The sequence below is a fragment of the Pongo pygmaeus genome, chromosome 16 (assembly GCF_028885625.2).
Source record: "Pongo pygmaeus isolate AG05252 chromosome 16, NHGRI_mPonPyg2-v2.0_pri, whole genome shotgun sequence".
Lineage (NCBI taxonomy): Eukaryota > Metazoa > Chordata > Mammalia > Primates > Hominidae > Pongo > Pongo pygmaeus.
The window spans coordinates 53597424-53620784 of record NC_072389.2 but is presented as its reverse complement, the minus strand read 5'-3'; positions in this window follow the sequence as shown (position 1 = coordinate 53620784).

Genomic DNA, 23361 nt, shown 5'->3' with positions numbered 1-23361 from the left:
CCCTCTAACAGACAGGACCCTCAGCTGCAGGTCTGTTGGAGTACCTGGCCGGCCGTGTGAGGTGTCAGTCTGCCCCTGCTGGGGGGTGCCTCCCAGTTAGGCTGCTCGGGGCTCAGGGGTCAGGGACCCACTTGAGGAGGCAGTCAGCCCGTTCTCAGATCTCCAGCTGCGTGCTGGGAGAACCACTGCTCTCCTCAAAGCTGTCAGACAAGGACATTTAAGTCTGCAGAGGTTACTGCTGTCTTTTTGTTTGTCTGTGCCCTGCCCCCAGAGGTGGAGCCTACAGAGGCAGGCAGGCCTCCTTGAGCTGTGGTGGGCTCCACCCAGTTCAAGCTTCCAGGCTGCTTTGTTTACCTAAGCGAGCCTGGGCAATGACGGGCGCCCCTCCCCCAGCCTCGCTGCCGACTTGCTGTTTGATCTCAGACTGCTGTGCTAGCAATCAGCGAGACTCCGTGGGCGTAGGACCCTCTGAGCCAGGTGTGGGCTATACTCTCCTGGGGCACCGTTTCCTAAGCCCGTCGGAAAAGCACAGTATTCGGGTGGGAGTGGCCCGATTTTCCAGGTGCCGTCTGTCACCCCTGGAAGGGGAACTCCCTGACCCCTTGCACTTCCCGAGTGAGGCAATGCCTCGCCCCTGCTTCGGCTGGCGCACGGTGCACTCACCCACTGACCTGCGCCCACTGTCTGGCACTCCCTAGTGAGATGAACACGGTACCTCAGATGGAAATGCAGAAAGCACCCGTCTTCTGCGTCGCTTGCGCTGGGAGCGGTAGACCGGAGCTGTTCCTATTCGGCCATCTTGGCTCCTCCCCCCTTTTTTTTTCTTTTTTTGAGAAGGAGTCTCACTCTTTCGCCCAGGCCGGAGTGCAGTGGCACCATCTCGGCTCACTGCAAGCTCCGCCTCCCAGGTTCACGCCATTCTCCTGCCTCAGCCTCTCGAGTAGCTGGGACTACAGGTGCCCGCCACTGCACCCGGCTAATTTTTTGTATTTTTAGTAGAGACAGGGTTTCACCGTGTTAGCCAGGATGGTCTCGATCTCCTGGCCTCGTGATCCACCCGCCTCAGCCTTCCAAAGTGCTGGGATTACAGGCGTGAGCCACTGCGCCCGGCCATAAAGGACCTTTTTATTTCAAATACAAGTGTGTGTGTATGTGTATATATACATATATATGTAAAAACAATATACATATAAAATGTATATGTATGATAGATTCTACATATAGAAGAGAAAAATAATATATAAAGTTAACTTTTTTCTTTTTCTGAGATGGAATTTCACTCTTGTTGCCCACACTGGATTGAAATGGCACAATCTCAGCTCACTACAACCTCCGCCTCAGGAGTTCAAGCGATTCTCATGCCTCAGCCTCCAGAGTAGCTGGGATTACAGGCACCCGCCACCACGCCCAGCTAATTTTGTACTTTTAGTAGAGATGGGGTTTCTCCATTTTGGTCAGACTGGTCTCAAACTCCTGACCTCAGGTGATCCGCCCACCTTGACCTCCCAAAGTGCTGGGATTACAGGCTTGAGCCACAGTGCCAGGCCATATAAAGTTATTTTTAAATATTGATACTTAAACTCTAAGCCTTTGGTTCTTAAATTAGGAAGTTATAAACATTTTTATGATATTTATATGTGGCAGGAATGGACTACAAGCTCACCAACCCTGTATTTTTTCTCCTGGGCCCACAGAAAGATGGCATATCCTAACTTCTTCTGCAGTTAGGTTGGAGCTGGGTGATGTGATTCTAACCAGCGGGATGTCAGGAGAAGTAATGTATACCATTTTCAGGTCTAGCTGAGAAAACACTTATAAAATCGTCCACACTCACAAGAAATAAACTTCCTTGTAGTAAACCATTGATATCTGGGGACTTCTTGTTGTACCAGCTATATTAATTACCCTCATACAAATAAATAATATATAAATAAATAAATATTCTCCACTTTTTCACTATAAGGAATCCACAGCAATGGTTCTCAAACTTGGTTGCATGTCAGAACTGCTTAGGATGCTTTATAAAAAGAATCCCAGTGTCCTGACTGCACCCCAGACCAATTAATTCAGAATCTGGATTTGAGGTTCAGCCATTATCGGTTTTAAAAGCTCTCCAGTTGACTGCAATTTGCAGCCGTGGTTGAGAACCACTTTTCTAAATCTTTCGATAACACAGATGAGGGTGTTTTCTTGGGGAAATCCACGATTTAATTCTAGTATGTGCCCTTCCACTATTGTTACCGCTAGTCTGCAGGACATTGTGTTATCACCTAACAATATTAACCATGCCATTTCCTGACTCTGAGCTGTGTTTTTACTGGAGTTTTATGGCATGTCATCAGTAGACAAGAATTAAGCAGCCGTGAGGCGTGGTGGATGCTGCCAGGTGGTTTCCTGCATTAACCAGCTACCTGACTCCTCTCACGCTAGCCTTGGGGCAAGATTACAATTCTTGCCTCCACACTGGGTAGTTCCCAGGGAGTCAGCGTGTCCAATGTGAAGTCTGTCCATAGCAAAATACTGCAGAAACTCCCTAAAATATACAAATCAGAAACAGGGCCCAGTTAACTGAAGCTGCTTCATACCACTTTTTACAAAACTGGAAAATAGAAATTAATTCTTTTGAAAAAAATAGTCCTCTGGAGTGAAAATAGAAGCTTTTTCTTTTCAAGAAGCTATCAGTTTCTGCTAAAAGTGTGCAGTGATGGAATACAGGCTGAGCTACCAACCAACATGCTCACCAACCTCCAGGCTTAAGTGAACCGATCTTGAAATGCTAAAGCTAAAGCATGGCAGGGGCAATGTATTCTGTTACCTCAAATTTAAACCTTTCATATGCCTCCCTAGAAGTTTTCTGATTCAGAAAACCACAAAAGAAAAATTGAAGACAAATCAGCTACAGAAAAGTAGAATGTTGTTGCCAATATGAGAGTCAGAAAAAAGAACTTTAAAATATATTTTGAATAAGAAAGCTCAATTATATTTTTGTGTACTTCATGTGTGAGGGACTAATGCTGTGCAATTATACACAGTAGAAAGATGTGAAATAAAAAAGTCATTCCAAGAAAGTTTAATTATTACGTTTCATGCAATGCATGCAATAAATTCTCTGTGTTAAATGTGAAGAAAGAGATCTATTTTAATTTATTCCTGTCCTTAGTAAATAAATGCTAAATAATCGATGTTTAAAGAGTATCCACCTTGAAGGGCAACAAATTACTGTCCTGCCTAGAGCAGCCACACGTCAGTCTAGCCTGCCTTAAAGTCTCCTGGAGCAGTGTTTCCCAGACTTTAATGTGCACACACACCAATTGCAAATGTTATTAAAATGCAAATTTTGAGTCTAAAGGGCTGGTATAGGGGCCAAGATTCTGCATTTCTAACAAACACCCATGGGATGCTCATACTGCTCCAATAGAACTCTGTTTACAAAAGCAGGCCACCAGACCACAGTTACAGTTTGCAGTTTGAATTTTTAAAATATTGCATAAAATATTATTTATTATAGGTGCTGAGGTTGTTCTGGAAGACTGCCCCACTTACCCTGCCTTAGCCCAGGTCCTGGGTGTGGCCTGTGGACCACACTTCCAGGAGTGAGATCCTAGTGGGATGGCTCTTGGCTGTTGTCCTTGCTCTGTGATTGATTTGCACTTCTCTTTCCATTCAATCCAATTTCAATCCCCCCAGCCTGCCTCCTCTCCATACCACTGGTTCTTATTATACATAAAATGTGTTCAAAGGCCCCGAATTTTAAGAAGACACTGTCATGTGTGCTAATTGTGCATATGTTGTTTCTGAAATTTCAGCTCCTCCTGAATGAAACTCTTTCTATGAAAGAGAAATAATATTTAGCATGCTTCACTACAATTATGGATGCTGCATTTCTTGATGGTGTATGTGTGCATGCATGTATGTGTGTATACTGTACATCCTCTTTTTTTTTTATTTTTGAGACAAGGTCTCGCTGTGTCACCCACGCTGGAGTACAGTGGTGTGATCATAGCTCACCACAGCCTTGAACTTATGGTCTCAATCAATCCTCCTGCCTCAGCCTCCTGAGTAGCTATGACTACAGGTGTGCATCATTATGCCTGGCTAATTTTTTTATTTTTTGTAGAGATGAAGTCTCACTGTGTTGGCCAGGCTGGTCTTGAACTCCTGGCCTCCCACATCGGCTTCCCAAAGTGTTGGGATCATAGGTGTGAGCCACCATGCCCAGTCCATACTCTTTTAAAATGAAGTTTATATATATGTAATTATATATATAAACATATATGTAATTATATATATAAACATATATGTAATTATATATAAACATATATGTAATTATATATATAAACATATATGTAATTATATATATAAACATATATGTAATTATATATAAACATATATGTAATTATATATAAACATATATGTAATTATATATATAAACATATATGTAATATATAAACATATATGTAATATATAAACATATATGTAATTATATATAAACATATATGTAATTATATATAAACATATATGTAATTATATATAAACATATATGTAATTATATACATAAACATATGTAATTATATACATAAACATATATGTAATTATATATAAACATGTATGTAATTATATATAAACATATATATATATTTATAAATAAATATATATATATATATTTTTTTTATTTTTTGAGACTGAGTCTAGCTCTCTTGCCCAGGCTGGAGTGCAGTGGCAAGATCTCGACTCACCGCAAGCTCTGCCTCCCGGTTCACGCCATTCTCCTGCCTCAGCCTCCTGAGTACCTGGGACTACAGGTGCCCACCACCACGCCCGGCTAATTTTTTGGGTTTTTTTTAGCAGAGATGGGGTTTCACCATGTTAGCCAGGACGGTCTTGATTTTCTGACCTAGAGATCTGCCCGCCTTGGCCTCCCAAAGTGCTGGGATTACAAGCTTGAGCCACCTTAAAAAAAACTTTTTGAATGGTCCTTGAAGCAAAAACATTTTGCTTTCCCTTGGTTGGGCATTTATTCTCTATCTAGTATAATCAGAATACTGATTGGTGTTACTTTGCTTTTTTAGAGAGCTTTTGTCAAGGGATCAACATGCAAAGGGCATATCAAAATGAAAAGGCGTAAAAGGAGCTTCAACTGCTTCTTCAATGGTGGAGGACAAGTCTGATTTGTTTTTAAAAGATAAACTAAACTGTGCTGGCTTAAGATGACCTCAGATAATCCATTATTCCTTCATTGCTCTTATTCTTCAAATATGTGTCCTCTCTTTAAAAACACATTGACATGATTACCAAAATCTCAACATACCAATCTGATGAGATGGTTGATCCTCATCAACTTGATATTTTATACCGGGCAGGAATGCTTGATGATATCTTTCAACTCAGAGATTTCATCACACAGCTCGTGTCTACAGGTCACTTGCAAAAATACAAAACAAGGTCCCTTCTAGCACGGTTTCCTCACCATCTATTTCCAAATAATTCAATAATCTGCCCCCTCCCTTCCCTGTCTGGCTTCTACTCCATTTGTCACAAACCACAAAAGCACTTTTATCCAAATAAATACACCCATTTACTTACATACTGAGCAGCAAGTATACACAGAAATCCACTTTAGAAGAGAGGATCAGTGGGACGCCAAGGGAAGCGCTGCCCCAGTGGGAGAGGGCCGTAAACGCCTCGCATTGCACAGGGGGATGTTATAAGTAGGTAGCACAGCAAATTAGTTTTCCTTATATTTTAAGCCAATTTTTTTTTGCTCTTAGTAAATATTAATTGAGATCTTCCATTTGCTTTGCACTGTGCTAGGCTTTAGAGAGAATATAGGTTTACAACATTGAACCACTTATTTACAATTTAGCAGCAAGAGTACCACATATGAAGCCACTCACTATGTGGATGCACACACGCCCTCACAAACACATAAAGATATACAAATTATTGGATTTCTATAATCTTTCAAGCAGTTCAGAAATATCTTATTTATTCCTCACAACCATCCTGCAAGGTTGGGTATCACTGAGCTCTTCTTATTGATGGAGAATATGAGGCCCAGGAAGGGTGAGTAATCTTCCCAACATGACAGGGCTGTCAAGTGGCAGAGATGGGACTCAATCCTAAACTTATCTAACTTTGTTTTGGTCAAGAAAACCTCCAGTGGCTTGACCTGATACAAGCGTATTTGTTGCCCAATGTCCTCTGCAGGTGTTCCTGGCTGGCTGGGCTCTTCTGGGAGGTGATTCTCCAAGTGGTGACTCAGGAATCCAGTCCTTTCCATCTTGAAGCTCTGCTGTTTCAAACAGGTGGCATTCAGATCATCAAAGAAGGGGAAGACTGAATGATGATGGCACATTAGATACTGCAACAACTCTTACCCCAAAATGAGATACATCACTTTTATTTCATGGTCCATAATTAGTTACATGGCCCCAATAAGATACAGAGGGGTTGAGAAATGAAGTGGCCAGATAGCTGTTTTCCAGAAACAACCTAACCTAATGGAAGGAGAGCAAATATCCTAGCTTTCTCTGCACAGACTCCAAAGCCACCAAACCTCACTGCTTCTGAATCATGTTGGAGGAACAGCTAAACTGTATGGTGCCAAATTACAAGTCCAGAAAGAAGATCAAAGGATTCAGAGATCATAAGGTTGGAGCGGAAAGAAGGAAACCTAATTAGGGTACTGAAAAGTGGATATGAAGAAGACATTTCTGGCTGAGAAGAACCAGAGTAAACATGCAGAACTGGGAAGGTAAGGATGTCTCACAGTGCTGCTGTGAGATATATTATGAGACGTATCACACGCAATGATATATATCACCGGTTGAGCTCCTAGGGGAGGGCAGCACTCTAAAAAAAAAAAAAAAAAAAATGGAGCCTAGTAAATAGTTTTCAGCTGGTGTAGACTGCAGCCTTTCCAGGAATTTCTCAAAATGTAAGTTCATGGAGGCTGGGGACCCTGTTTTGTATGTTGTATTTTGTTGTTCAATACCCAGAACTTGACAGTTGCTCAGAAAAGATGTATTGTGAGTGGTCTATGGATAAGAGTGGGCTTTAGAAAAATGTGCTGGGAGTGGCCAGGCGCAAGTGGCTCATGCCTGGAATCCTAGCAGTTTGGGAGGCTGAGGCAGGAGGATCACTTGAAGCCAGGAGCTTGAGACCAGCCTGGGCGACATAGTGAGACCCCCCCCACCTCTATAAAAAAATTAAAAAATAGCTAAATGTTGTGATGCAGGCCTGTAGTCCCACTTATTTGGGTGGATGAGGTAGGAGGATTGCTTGAGCCCATGAGTTTGAGCCTGCAGTGAACTATGATCACAGCACTGCACTCCAGCCTGGGGGATGGAGGAAGACCCTGTCTCAAAAAAAAAAAAAAAAAAAATGTGCTGAGAGATGGCTAGTTCAAGGTCTTCCAGTTTCATTTTGTCTACTATTGGGCTTTTCATTACCTGAAGGGAGTTGTAAATTTCTTGAATCGCATTATATATATTTTCCACAAAACGAATTCCTAAAATTTAGTATGGGGGGTATGTAATGGAGGTGCTGAAAGATCCTTGCCATCAGAGGTGTTGGGGAAAGCTTCTTGGAGACCAGACAGCCAGGCTGGGCTTTTTCAGAGAGAGGATATCCCGAGTAAGGGCAGTGCAGTGGGCCAGACGCCAGCTGGCAGGCACCGTGCGTAAAGGAAGTAGGTTAGGAGGTGTGGTCGTAGAGGGGCCAGAATGCCTGTCTAGAGTAATTTGGAATACAGTGGGCAGCTTTGGGAATATCTGGAGGAGTAATCCAGCAGGAGTGCACAGGATATGTCTGGGAAGCCCAGAGACTGGGGTGGTGGAACAATTCAGAAAGTCTCTGAACTCTCTTTTGCATTGCTCATTTACAGTCAGTTGGCCAGTGCCCACCTATCCCGTTGCACATTCAGGCATGAGTGCAGGGGCTGTGTCTGTCTCAATCCTTTGTGGAAAGAATGAAATCCTGCGGGAGTCCACATGGGGCGGCCTCTCACAGTGTGTTGGCTCAGAAAGTGGAAGGAAGCAATGCATGAGTTAAGAGGGCCTGCCCCTGCTCTACTGCCCAGTGGCCTGGGGAAAGTCACTTCTCTCCTGGTCTTAGTTTTTCCACCTTTACCTAGTCCCCTAAATATGAACACTGAGGAGATGGAGTTATAGTGATTATGGAAAACTAAAAGTTAAAGAGCATGTTTAAAGACTTTGTTGTTGTTGTTTTTTAATTAAAACAAACAAAAAAAGAAGGTGAAGCGAGTGTGAGCTGGTGGTGTATAGGACAGGCTGAGGTGGAGAGCACATTAGCCTCTGCAGCCGGGGAACCTCGTTTGGTTTCCTTATTCTTGCCAGGAACCTTTCTGGACCCCCACAGAAATCACTCGCCCTGACCCACCATGGACCCAACGCCTCTTCCTGCCACATTAGATTGTACCTCCGTTTATCCTTCTGGACTTGTACAAGTTGAAAAGGGTTTACTTCTTATATATGTTCCTGATCTTTTCCAGCCACCAGGCAAAACCACATTCTACAATTGCTAAGTTCACGGGAACACCATGAACTCAGTTGCTTTCATGATAAAAGGAGGCTATCTGGCGCGGCAGCAGGAAGAGGCAGTAGTGGGTCGTGGTGGGTCTGGGAAGCGAGTGAGTCTTTTTGTGCCTCAGTTGCCACATCTGTAAAAGGCAGATGATACTCCTCCGCCTGAAAGCTGTCCTGGGTGACCTCCCACATCTGCCTGCCCCCCATCTCCCTCCTCTGTTCCCACTCCCATACCCCCTGTGCTCCCAGCTCTCTGATTCTGTGAGACTCAATGCCTGGGACAGCCCATCACAAGTCACTCTCCATTCTTCTGGTTTCTGTAGGGATACAGAGAGGTACCTGACAAGAATCTGGCACCCAAGCCTTGCAAACTGCAGTGACTAACGTGACAGCTCCACCTCAACTTGACTTAAGTGATGTGTGTCCCCGTTTGAGAGTAATGACACAGAACCTTGTGCTCTGAAGTTCTAGAAGTCCTAAACCCCAGGCCTAGGTTTTTGTATGTTTGGAAAAAAACTTTCCGATTTGCAAAGCGCTGTCATGTGAGCCTGTTCTCCCCAAGACTGAGGATGATAAACAACCCCAGTGAGCCCCATGACCTGGCTGCTGTGAGTTCCAAGGGAGGGGAGCCCTCCCTGACCACATGAGGTGCCCCACACCCTCTCTCTTCCCTTACTCACAGCCTTCCACACCCCCACCAGGGAATGCTGGAGGAGAGGAGCTACTTCTCAAGTCTCCCAACCAGGGTGAGCTCTGGGCCACCCCTGCTGCCTCCCAGTCACAGGTGGCTAAGAGGAAGGGTGCTCCCAGCTCAGATTTGTGGCTGGAACCAGAGAGTCTCAGGAGAAAAGCTGAGCAAATTGGGTCAGACTTCTGAACAGGGATGGGAGATTCCTTGGAGTGACTGGGTATGTGTCAGCTGCTTAATGATTCCACCGTCTTCTCCCAACTTGTAAGGCACCACCCTCCCCTTGGGGAGCTGCAGCTGCCAAAGAGCGCTGCTCAGTGCTCTGGCTGCTGTGACACGCGTGCTTAATAATAATGAGAATCATTTATGAAGCCCTTAAAATATGCCAGGCAGCCTGCTAACCACTTCACAAATGTAGCTGCTTCACAAGCTTGGGATATAAAATGCAGTCGCAGTCTTTCAAATGTGTACACTAAATGCCTTGGCACCCCTGTTATGTCTATGTAAGAGCCCCAAGACCCCAGCAAGGCTTCTTCAGTCCAAAAAGTTGGTCCAGACGAGTATTGCCCTAAGGCATTAAACCCAAAGCCTTCCTTAGTGTACCGAGGAGCCTCATTGTTTTTGGCTATAGTTGCCACTGCCTGGCGGTCACCATTAAGATTCTGCAAAATCCCTGACTGTGGACTTCCTCCCAGTGAAACAGATGACAAAAACCCCTGCCCACTCCAGGAGCCAGATCCCTTCAGACAGGCACTTTCAGAATGGGAACAAGGCCAAAAACACTGCACATGTAAGGATGGCATCTGCTCTTCTCCACTGTCCTTGGTGTGTGTCATCTCAACTCAGGGACCCTTGGCTGGCAAACAACAAGTGCCAGGCACAGCTCTGGCACTTTATATGCAGTGCTCTGCATTCACACACAGAGTTATTTTTCCAGACTCAGCTACCCACCATTATTCCTACTGTGCTATGGGTCTCATCCCCTAAATGGCAAAGAAGGGCTACCTCTCCATACACAACAACAAGCCTATTTCGTGTCTCAGTAGGCCTGGTGTGCTTTTCAGGGAATTGTCCCACCTTATTATTCGTGGGTGATCTTTTTGAATTCTCACACCTCTTTGCATAATTAGCTCCATCCCACAAAAGAGGAAACAGGTAGAATGATGTGAAGGGACTTGCTCAAGGTCACACAGCTAAGACCTGGTTGAAGTGAGACTTAAACCCACACCCTGAACACACTCTTCACAGCACTGTTCCATCCTGCCAAAGCATTCTTGGCTGGAACATCCACCTGAGTTGAAGTCAAGGGAAGAGGTTCTTGAGGCAGGTTAATGTGTTTCTCTGTGGAGCCACCGGACCTGGGCTCAATGGGAAGAACCAGACGGAGACAGCCAAGCTGAAAGGCCTTATCTGAACTCCACTAGAGGAGATGAACATCGAGTCGTTTGTGAGTAGCCAGAACAAGTCATGCCACATGTGGGGTGTGGTAGTTTCGTACATATGTTGGCCTTGGACTGTGGCCTGGCCTGGCACTCTTACTAGGCCAAGGGCCTGGGTTAAGGAGACCCAGGAGGGTAAATGTGAGAGAATCTACAGGCACGTGTGCCAGTTTTGTGCCTCCCTCCACTCCTGGGCTGTTTTTTTGGCCTCAAACTCAGCGCTCGCCTTTTTGGCCATAATCGCCTCTACACTAAGCCCGATGCTTTGTGGACAAAAACTCATGGGAAGAAGGGCTTTTTCTGGTCTCACTTGAGAATCATTTGGATACATGAACTTGTCTTTTCCAGTACCACCCCGATCACCCCTTTGTCTCCTAATAAAGGCCCATCATGGTGAAACACTATCTGGTCCAAACAAGAAGCTGGCATGGAAAATACTTAAACAGAAGTGAGATTTGAGTCCCAGTTAAGAGCCAAGCAACGAATGGAGAAATCAGAGAGCTGAGGTTATGGGCACAGAGAACAGAAAGAGCAGGTGGCTCTGAGAGAGACCCATATTGTGGGGTGAGAGGTGGAGGAATGTTAACAGGAAATAAGCTGCGAACCACCAAGCCAAAGCAAACACAGGCTCCAAACGGCCCATACGGCCTATCCATAAGGAAGGCGGCCAAGACAGAGCACAGCAGGAGGAGGGGAGGGGAGAACGCCCAGCTCCTTGCTCAACTGTCAACAACTGGGGGAGATGGTGCCAGTGATCCATTCTGGGCTCTACTTGAATAACTCAGATGGGGTGTCTTTGCCCCTTAGATCAGAGTAAGATGGGCTTGAATTCTATCATCACCCCCTACCCCAACCCCACCAGCCTGTGGAAATGTAAAACTCTCCCCCTGGTTTCTATGAATTCCTGAGGGCGTTTGTAATTGTCATCTCCTCTGGTAAGCTTCTACTTTCCAGTGTGTGGTGTCTGTCATGCACCATAACCCAGGCATGAAACACAGCACCCCACCCCTGCCGCTTCCGTTTCCATGCACCTCTGCCCTCTCCACTTCCAAAGTAGACTCTAAAGGATTTGGGTTTGAGAAGTGATGGAAGAGAGGATTGGTTATGATGATATAAAGCAGTTTATATGACAATGCTTTTTCTTATATATCTGCTTGCCTTTGGGCTTTTTCAAGGACTAAACACTTTACTACTACATGAACCTAAATATATATATCTTTTTCATGACAGAGGGCTTTTATGACATGATGGGTTTTTATATAAGTATCATATAATAACCATAATTATAGCTAACATTTATTAAGAATGTACCAGGTACCAGACACAATTAAGAAGTTTATATGAGTAATTCATTTTATTCTTACATTATCACCATTTTACAGACTAGGAAGAAGCCCTACTAGAGATTGAGTGGGCTACCCTCTTCAAGGGTTCACAGCTAATAAATAGCAGGACAGGGATTTGAGCCCAGGCACTCGGACGCCGAACCTGCATTCACCACTAATGCCTGTCTAGATCCACAGGAGACCCGAACATCCCTGGAGAGGGCGAAGAGCAGCTACAGGAGTAACAGGACCGTTTGTGTGGGAAGCAGAAGATGAAGGAAGAGAGAAAGGAGATGAGAAGTCCTGATTGATTATTAGGTCAACAGAATCTGGGCACTGAGAGGGAATGATCTATTTCGTGAACAGGCTGCTTTGCTCTTGGAGTCATAGTCTCTGGAACTGGATCAGAGAAAAACCCAGAAAATAAATGCAGCTTTAGTGAACAGAGAAGTAACCTTAGCCTGAACCCAGAGAAACAGGGTATGGGAATTAAGATGAGAACTCGGGCTTCCTGGAAGGCTGGGCAGGAGGCTCCGTCTCTGTTCTATGCTGCAGAGACAAGAAGGTTCTTGGCTCCTTGCCACTGGCAATGAGAATAATGGGACAGAAAGTGGGGAAAGCCTGTTAAGCCTGAAACAACAAGGGGAGGAAAGAGTGTTACCAGAGTCTTGTAAGAGCTAGAACCTAAGAGAAAATGCAGTGCGGTCACTGCCAGAACTGTGGGAAGGCCAAGAGGAAATCAGGGAATGCTCCAAACTCTCTCTTTTTCCCACCCCCTAAACTCACACTGTTACCTCCCATTTCCCAAGCCTAACTAAAAGCTGAAGGCAAGGTACTCTAGTAATATGGTACATAAAGGAACACAGAGCAAGGCACAGAAAGACAAAGAATGGATTAGGGTGGAAGGGTAGAAATCGAAAATAACCAGCACCTCCTATGACCCAGCAAGTCCACTTGAGCTTTATACGGTAAAGAGGCTCAATGCACTGTGTACAATGTGCATGGACAAGAAGGTTGGCAGCAATACTATCTGCAAAAGGCCCAAGCTGGAGACTACTCAAATATCCACTCATAGTAGAATGGATAAACTGTGTTACATTCATTCATACCTAGGGACACCAAAGCAATGAAATTAATTAATTAACCACAGCTATACACAATGGCAAGGATGAATTCCACAAACCTAAGGTTGAGTTAAAACATGAGGAAAGTATAATCCTACGTATATTAAGTTTAAAATTGAGCTAAACTAACTTACATTGCTTAGGAATAAATATACGTGATAAAACTATATATATATATAAAATATATGTATATTAAAATGTTATGTGTATATATATATAGAAAATGATTATCACGAAAATCAGCATAGTGTTTACCTTTAAGTGAGAAGACAGAATTATGATACAAGCTGTTTAAATAAATTTTTTAATAGTCTTACTAATAAATAATTTTTTAAAGTCTTACTAAAATTTGGACTTAAATAAAAGACACATTTTTCAATAGTTTGTCTCAAAATATGAGGCCACTAATTTTCCATGTCTTCTGCTTTTTTACACACTAAATTGAGAAGTGCTGAAAAAACTGTGTTTCCCCCACCTTTATCAGAATCAAGAACAAGTAACATTTCTTGTTAGAATATAAAACAGGGAAACATAGTTCACATATATTACACAAAATTATTTAAAAAGAAAACTCTGGAAAGAGACAGAACTATGCACAATGGAAAATTGAAAATTCTCCAATTTCAAGATGAGTCAGCAAATAACTTTTCTCTGACAGCGACCTGGGAACCCTGCTGAACAGAAAAACGTACTTTAATGGGAAATCAGACCTATTTCCTGACTTTTAGAAACCATAATCATTTGAAGACCTCTTTTAGGTGATGTGTCTATGTCTTTGCCTGTTGAAATTTATTAGGAACAGAATATGATATTCCCAGGACAATACTGACCCACAGGAAAGGATCCTCACTCAATGGAATGCAATTACATCAGGCCTCCTTGTCCCAACCTTTCAGGCTTTTCTTTCCCACATGGTGCAAGCTGTTCGGTGGGGCTGCCAGGTTTTAATTAGAAAGTCTTACGTTTCCAGGGAAATCATCGGCACCTGGCTTCTTGCTTACACCTCTCCCAATCCTTCTCTCTTTCACCCCCAAATATTAATTTCCCCTTGCCTCAAAAGGGACATGCTTTTGCCAAGGATTCTTAATCCTTAGCAAGTTGCTCACTCAAAGAAAGGAGGTGGAGAAGGCAGGGGAGAGGAGAGGAGAGAAGAAATGGTGAGTTCTTTCCTTTCAACATTGATCATCCAAATAGTTTTGGTATTTCCTGGTGCTTTGCTTGGTACCTTCTTATTTTTGAGATGAAACTGCCCACTATGTAATTACCTATGTATTTTTAACTGATAAAATTGCTATCCTCTTATTCCCAGTGGAATTGGGGCATAGAAAATGAATAGAGTGTCAAGATCCTGAGGCAATGACACCAATCTACTTAGTAACTATTCCCCATCTCCCTGTTACCTCTGAATTCATATAGTTGTCTCAAATTTTCATTAGCTCAAAATTAATTTTTCTATTAAAATGTCATAAATGGTGAACAATACCTAGTTTATTGCAGTAAGAATAGGAGCAGCTAGAATCAAAAAGTTTGTGTCTTCCCCTTTCTCAAGCACAAACTAGCCAGACACAGACACAGACACATTGTTCAATGTATTCGTCACCTTTGGTCTGTCTGCCCAACAGCCCTCTCTTTTTCTGGGAATGGCAGTGCCCTCTCTTTGGGGAATTGTCTTTTCTCTAATCAAGTAGATTTATTAAAGACATGGGGCTAGAAAGGCCGGCTCCATCTGAGAGTATGCCCAAGAATCCAATACACTGGGAAGTTGTTAAATTTCTCTAGCAGGATGTCCAGCCAAATATAACTTCAATACATTTTTAGAAAGAAAATTTGCCAACAGCTTTTGTGTTTAGGAAGATGCAGAAAGTCATCCTGGGAAAGATGATACTCGATGTTTCCCTGCAACACTTGGATGGTCTAGGTTATGCAGACTTGGCCACTCTCCAGGAAGAAGAGTGTGTTACACACTTCAGATTCAGAACCACTGAGGTGCTTGTGCAGTTCTACAGAATGAAAGCCTCTCTGATGGATCGCGACAGTCCTAACAGAAGTTCCCCGGGACTTCAAGGGCCCCAGAGAAGAACTTCACAGGCAGGAAGCAGGAGTCTGGATCAATGAACAAGGCCACAGGTTTATAGGAAGAGCTGGTTCCAGGAGTATTGACTGGGCTGGACTCTTGCATGCTCAGCCAAGACCAGCCACCCTGCTGTGGTATTTATGTTTGGGAGGCTATAAATAACCTTCTGCATATAACTGAAGAGAGCCTACATCCTGAAGCCTGAAGGTGAGGTTCATTCAGAGCCAGTGCAGGGCTCATGAGGGTCCATTGCCACAGCAGACAACATGCAGGGCACCCTGCAAACCACACTAGGGCATTAACTGCCCAAACAGCCTAAAGCTTGAGAGCCAAACTAACCCATTTGCACTGAACAAGTTGCCAGGTTTCTGTACAATTTAGGTTGGGAGCAAAGGCTTCAGAAGAAAACAATAAATTTCCTACTAATATGGCCAGATGAGGAAGGTTGTTGTGCAATTGATTGGAACAAATATAAACATAGGAATGTAAATGGGTTATAGCCAATATTAAATGGCTCATATTAAAGATACCTCTCTACATGAATATTCACTCAGAAGATCCATGACTTTTTAAATGTCCACTTGTCCGTCACTGGTGTTTAGTGTTGGAAGAGAGGGTGCCTTTGTGTGAATGGTCTGTCAGTCAGGAGGTGCTTACAGCAGAACTCTGGATGCACATCACTAGAAAGTGTTTATACATTCCCCCCCACACTGGTATTTAACTGCATCTGTCCAGTACTTCAGAATTAAGGCCAAGCCATCTCCATTTCTAATTCAGTAGAGACACATATTCCATAAATGAAAAATTGATGTCTGTAATCCCGATATTTTGGGAGGCCGAGGTGGGCGGATCACTTGAGGTCAGGAGTTCAAGACCAGCCTGGCCAACATAGTGAAACCCTGTCTCTACTAACAATACAAAAATTAGCCAGGCATGGTGTCAGGTGCCTGTAATCCCAGCTACTCAGGAGGCTGAGGTAGGAGAATCACTTGAACCGGGAGGTGGAGGTTGCAGTGAGCCAGTATTGCACCACTGCACTCCAGCGTGGGTTACAGAGTGAGACTCCTTCTCAAAAAACAAAAAAGAAAGAAAGTAAAACTGAGACATAAGAGGACAAAATACCTGAAATCAAAACTCAACAGGTTGTGATACTGCATAGTATTGGTGTTTTAGCAGTGTGGTTGTGACCATGGATCTTAGAACTAAAGTGTCTTGGTTCAAATTCTAGCTTGATCACTTACTAGCTGTGTGACTTTGGGAAAGTTACTTAAATTTTCTGATCCTTTACTCCTCATAGAATAGAGATAGTAATGGTACCCATTTCACACTTGCTCAGAGCACTTACATTAGCCTACAGTTGGGCAAAATCATCTAACACAAAGCCTATTTTGTAACAAAGTGTTGAATATCTCATATATCTCATGTAATTTGTTGAATACCGTACTGAAGGTGAAAAATTGGATGGTTGTATAGGTACTTGATGTATGGTTATACCGAATGCATATTGCTTTCACACCATTATAAGGCTGAAAAAATCATTTAAATAGAACCATAGTCAATTAAGACTATCTGTATTATCTCACACAGCTTCTGAGGGTCAAGTGTGACTTAGCTGGATAGTTCCCAGGAGTGGCTTAGCTGGATAGTTTTCACTGAGGGTCTCTCATGAGGTTACAGTCAAGTTGTCAGCAGGGACTTCAGTCATTTGAAGTCTTGACTAGGGCTGGAGGACCCACTTCCAAAATGGCCTCATGTGGCTATTGGCAGGAGACTTCAGCTCATTACCATATGGGCCTCTCTGTAGTGCTGAGTACAGCATAGCAGCTGGCTTCCCCAGCGTGAATAATGGGAGGGAGACAGAGACAGAGATAGAGGCCAAATGGAAGCCATGGTGTCTTTTATAACTTAAACATGGAAGCAACATACTATTTTTTCTTTCATACTATATTGGTCACGTAGACCCACCCTGGTGCACTGCCGGAGGGAACTTCACAAGGGTGACATTGTCAGAAGGTAGGGATCATTGGCAGTCACCTGGTAGGCTGGCTACCACACCAGCAGAACCAAGGGGAGCAGAGACTGAGTCTTATTGACACTTCTTGACTCCCTGGACCATCCATATCTCATATGAATCAATTACTGCCTTTCTGTGCTTAAGTTGTTGTGAGAAGTGTTTGGTCCATTGCTACGAAAAAGTTCTTGACTGGGATAATTGTTAGCTCTTATTGAGCATTTAATCAATGCCATGCAGTGTGCTTGAACCTTCATGACAACTCCATGAGTTAGGGATTATCATTCTTAATTTCCTTTTCCCAGATGAAAAAAACGGAGGCTGAGAAATTTGTGGCTTGGCGAAAAGTCATGCAACTGGCAAGTGGTAGATCCAAGTTTCAAACCCAGGCAGTTTTATCTAGAGCCTTGTCTCTTCCTATTATGAAAGGTCACTTTTTTTTTTTTTTTTTTTTTGAGATGGAGTCTTGCTCTGTCGCCCAGGCTAGAGTGCAGTGGCGCAATCTCGGCTCACTGCAACCTCCGCCTCCCGGGTTCGAGCGATTCTCCTGCCTCAGCCTCACGAGTAGCTGGGACTACAGGCACATGCCACCATGCCCAGTTAATTTTTTGTATTTTTAGTAGAGATGGGGTTTCACCATGTTAGCCAGGCTGGTCTCGATCTCCTGAACTTGTGATCTGCCTGCCTCGGCCTCCCAAAGTGCTGAGATTACAGGCGTGAGCCACTGCACCTGGCTGAAAGGTGACTCTTAAGCATTTCCCCCTCTTGATTCAGTTTGACATCTTTCTCCCCGAAGATGGGCTCTGAGCTTGCATTCTCTCGTGGAGTGGTTCACATATAAGCTGAAACTGGGCGCATATCCAATGAGTACTGGGTGGATGGCCCAGGCTAAAAGCTGAAGTGAATCATAGGAGAGAAAACTGTTGCCCTGCTAAGCCATTCCTATTGTGGCATCCATGATGCATATCCAGCAGAGGCCAACCAGCCATCTGTCACCAACCCAAGGTGCCTTCAGTTTCTGATCCCAGTAATTGAGGACATGTGTTACTCTGCAAACAGTCCTGATGGGAAATGGCTGGTGGTTCTTCCCCTCTGACGCTTGGGAAATGAGAGAGCAAAGGAGGGGAGTAGAGAGGAGGCCGAACACTTTTATTTTTTTTTATGTTAACAGCTCTAAATGATTAAGGGTAGGAAGGGAATGGCAATAGAACATAAAAATGCTTTGTGTAGAGTTCACATTTACTCACACTTTTAACTCCACTGTGGCTTATTAGTTCACGGGAAAAATTACAAAAGGAAATAAAAACCTGACTATGAATCCAGTATAAACAATTTGCAGCCATAGTAACCAAGAAAGTGCAACTCCTAGATTTAAAAAAAAAAAAAAAAAAAAAAGTCTGTGCAAGAGTGTCCATGCAGAGGATGTCAGGAAATGGTTACAGAGTGAAGAACTCAGTCAACCCCTGGTCAGTGAAGCAGAGCAGCTCTGAAGAGGCTGCGTGCATACCCTGGCTGAGATGTACATCAGGAGTTGGCAAAGTTCTAATTCCTATTTGATAGAGTTTCCAACTCAGCTGTAAATATTCACTCAAGAATAAAACAACATCAAAAGACTTTGCCTGACAAGAATTTGATTTTTGTTGTTGTTGTTGTTTAAATCAACTTTGGTTTGCATGAGTTCAACCCAACTTCACTGCAGGAAGACAATAGGGTGTGTGGCTTCTTGTGTGTTTCCACATTAGCTTTGGAATGACTCGAAGCTGCCTTGTGAATTCAATTCTGGATAAAATACAGCAACTCAGGACTCACAACCACACCCTATCTTTTCACCTTTGGGATATGAGTCATCAGCTTCTAATTTGTGTAGCCAGATCCTAGCAATGTATGGCCCCAGGATCTGAGAGGAAGTCCAAGCAAGTGCCAGTAGTTTTGGAGGTCCTGGGGCAATCACCCAAATGGGAATTGTGGGCACCTATCCCACCCAGCTATCAAATTTGAGGGTAAAAGCGTCTTTAAGAGTCATCTAATCCAATGAGCCATATGATGCCTGAATTCCCTCTTTTCCTCTTTGTGCCAGAGGACATTCATCCCATGCCTGGAGCCCCACCCTTTGATAAGGAGAGCTCCCCAAGGCAACTAATACAGTGTGACTGCAAAATACTCTTTCTTAAAGAGTCTGTCTCTGTGTAAATTACAACACACAGTTCCTTCAAGCAAGTCAAATATTCACATATTTGAGAATGAATGGCTATTTTGTCCTCAGATTTCTCTAGTCTAAACCATAAGAATTCTTAACTATTCTGCATCTAGTTACTTCCCTCTGAACACCTCCGGAGGACCTCTTGAAGTTCAGTCCCTCATATGAACACAGCACTCAATGTATATTCTGTTCAGGGAGAGGAACCAACACCATTATTAGTTTCTTCATTCTGAGATTTTACTTCTATTGACTTTGTTTCCTATTTATCTGTTTCTTAAAGCCTGTGGTATTTTGAACTCATAATTAATTTACTTCTCACTAGAATTTTTGGCTAGGCATGGCCCTTGGTCATCAATCACCAGTTCTGCTCTACTCTCTGAGCACATGGAAGTAGTACACTTCCCTGCCTCTTGAAGATAGCTATGGTCATTGTGACAGAATACAAAATATATATTTTGTTTCTGCCCTTGTTTCCTGAAATACAGCTCCTAAAATCCTTAGAATCTCCCAAATGATAAGTGTATTTTGTATGCTAATGAGATGACTGGTGGCTGGGCTTCCTGGATGGCTTCAGGATAGGAACTGGTTGCCTAAAGAAACAGCCATGTGATTAGAAGATTGGAACTTTGTTTCACACCCTCTGCCTTTCTGGGAGGGGTGAGGGGCGAGGGGCTAGAGGTTGAGTTGATCATCAATGGCCAATGATTTAATCAATCATGCCTATATCATGAAGCCCTCATAAAAAAATTAAGCAAAGGGGTTTGGAGAGCTTCCAGGTTGGTGAACAAGAATGCATCCACATGCTGGGAAGATGGAACACCCCAAATTCCATGGAGAGAGAAACTTCTGTGCTCGGGATCCTTTAGTGGTGTGTTCTTGTAGGACTGAGACCTTAACCTGTGGGGTCGGCACCAACTCTGGGCAGATAGTGTCAGAAATGAGTTAAATTGTAGGACACCTAGTTGAAAATTGGAAAAATTGGTTGGTGTGAGAAAAATCCCCACAAATTTAGTGTTAGAAGTGTTGTGAGAATAGAGAAAAACAGTTTTTTAAATAGTCATGTTACCAGCTGTGGCCAATAAGAAATGAGTAGAGTATCACATGTCAATTCCAGGTTCAGGCACTTAAGTGCTTATTCTCATCTTTCCAGGCATCTCTTTGCCCATCCTGACTATTGTCAACCCATATGTTGATACAGAGGTGTCACAGATTGAATCAAGCTGGAATGCTGAGCCAACACATGGAGGACAGCAGCCCTAGCACGCTGCCCAGACATGCAGCACAATTTGCTTGAGTGAAAAATAAACTGTTATTGCATTGTGCACAAGATTTTGGGATTGCTTTTGCAGTATAATGCTCTTCCAAATCAATGTCTAAGTGTTTTTACATGCAGGGTCAGATTTACCACTCACACATTCTCCCATACCTTCTTTTTGCACTTTAGTAATTGGTTTTTGGATTTGATTTAGCAACTTATATTTGTTTTTCTCATAAAAATTAGTTTTAATCATTTCAGTTCAATGAAAAATCTGGTATTTTGATTCCATCAAACAAAAATATTCATTCTTCCCACTACCTTCATTATATTTGAAATTTTGATAAGAATAGAGATGAAGCCTAGAAAAAAGAAATTTCTGATGACACGCTTTTCTTAGCTTTCTACTCTCTATTCTCATGGTAATGTTCAACCCTAATGAAGATAGTTTCAGACTTTCTTAACTCAGGATAAACGTAAAAGGAAAAGTCACCAGGGGAAAAATAACAACCGGAAATCTTGTTTTTATTAATTAGTTGAGCTCTCAGTTCTCATAATGAAAACAAAACATAACTATGGAAAAGATATGTAATTGTCTTACTTTATTGAGCTACAAAATAATTTAATTTTAAGCATTTTGGGGGGAATCTAATGATAAATAGGACTTCATTGCTATCTCAAAGAGTCTAAAGTTAGACTTGTGAAAAGTATACACTGAAATCAGGTTGATTATATTAACATAAAGCTCCAACACTGTGGCTGTCACTGTTGGTTGTGCACCCAATGACCATTCCCCATTTCTTGAACTTGAATTCCCTTCACCTGATGTTGTTCGGGTATCAGGAGTACATGGGCTTCAGGAAGTATTGGCCTTTTCCCCCAGACCAGTTATGAGCATTATATTGTCCTTGGTCCTTCCTTGGTTTGGAAATGGGCATGCCATACAATTCCGGCCACTGAGATGAAAGTGAAGTCTGCAAAGAGGTTTCTGGGAAAGTTTTTCTCACTCTTAAAAAGAGACATAGGGAAGGAGGCTTCTGTCTTCCAGACTTAGATATAGGTGTGTGAGAATGCAATATTTAGAGTCTCAGCCATAGGACCGTTAGAGGAAAAAACAAAACCTCGCACAGTCAGCCTGGCAGGCCAGACAAGACGGAAAGAACTACTTTCCTTATTACATAAAGGAGATGCCGAATTAACCCATTCAGGAACTGTTTTACCACTAGACTTCTCATATGCATCATAAATATTTTTATCATGTAAGCCATGTTGAGTTGCATAGGTGTTTTGTTACTTGCTGTCAAAAGCATCCTAATTGTTATAATCACTAAGAAAATTTTCAGTATACACATCCTTATGCTATTTTATAAAAAGTAGGACCTTAGTAGTAGTAGTAGTAGTGCTAACACTCTTACAATTATGAGAATCTACTTTGGGTGAGGCACTATGGTAACCACTTTAGATAGATTTTTTTTTCATAACCTTTAGTCTTCCAATTCAAGCATAGGGTCTGGTATCTTGTTTCTCATCTTCTCTGAGAATGGGTTTAACTATAAAGGTCTGAATTCACTTGATATAAAATTTAGTCTATGGTATTCTAAGTTCTTTGACCAACAAATATTTGTCAATATGAGGTGACCCAGAAGTTTGTGATGGCTTCAAAAAAGAAAAAAAAAGATTCGTTTACTTAATTTTGCATTTCTCATGAAATATTGAACTAAGTGTAGAAACAATTCCCTTAGAGGAAGTTAGGGATTTGCAGAAGGGATCTTAACACGTTAGGGCTACCACAGTACCAATAAGTACATTTTGGCTTTGGATTTTGGAAAAGTGCTTACCTGCCCTCTGCCTGCCCCCTGGCTTCAAAAGTCTTCACCCATGCTCAGAGTTCATCTTGCTGCTTCAATTAAATGGGCAGGTGGCTCTCAGTTCACTTGAACTGTGGACATACCCAATGGGGAAATGTTCTGCAGTGTGTTCACATATGAATTTATGTGGCCTGGGAGGGTTGTAGGGCTGTATGATGCTCCTCAATAGTTTCTGAGTGACTAAGCTAAGGCCAGCACTCAATGGCCAGCTAGAGAGTCTCACCTCATATGCTTCCAAGGTGGTCACTGGGAGTGAAAAGAGGGAAGGAATCATCACTGCTTCCTTTCTGTTTTCCCCTCCAGACAGGCAGAGCTACAAGAGTACTATGTCAGGAAAACATTGGTAAACAGGTTGCAAATTGCTGTTCACAATTTTCCTTTCACATTTCAGCAAGGAGGCCACCTGTGAAAACAGAATGTTCTAAGTGTCATCCTCTAAGAAAACAAAACAAAGGCTTATGGGCATTCGGGACAATGCTTCCTGCCCTGCTGTCCATCCTCAGCCTCACCAAGCCTAGTAAATAGACAAGCTTGGAAACAGTGATGTTTGTTTCCGAAGAAATGACATCAGTGCAGGGTTCAGCACCTCACCTATTTTATTGTGGGGGATATGAGGGTGAAAAATGAAAATGAATGCATAGTGTATGATGAACATTTTAAAAAGCCTAATCCCTGGTGGTTGCTGGGTGCTCCCTGTCCTGAATAGGTACAAATAAAGTGGGGCATAATTTAATTTTAAGTTCATATTGTATGAATATAAGAATAAGCATGACGATATGGCAGTGTCCCCACCCAAATCTCATCTTGAATTGTAGTTCCCACAATCCCCAG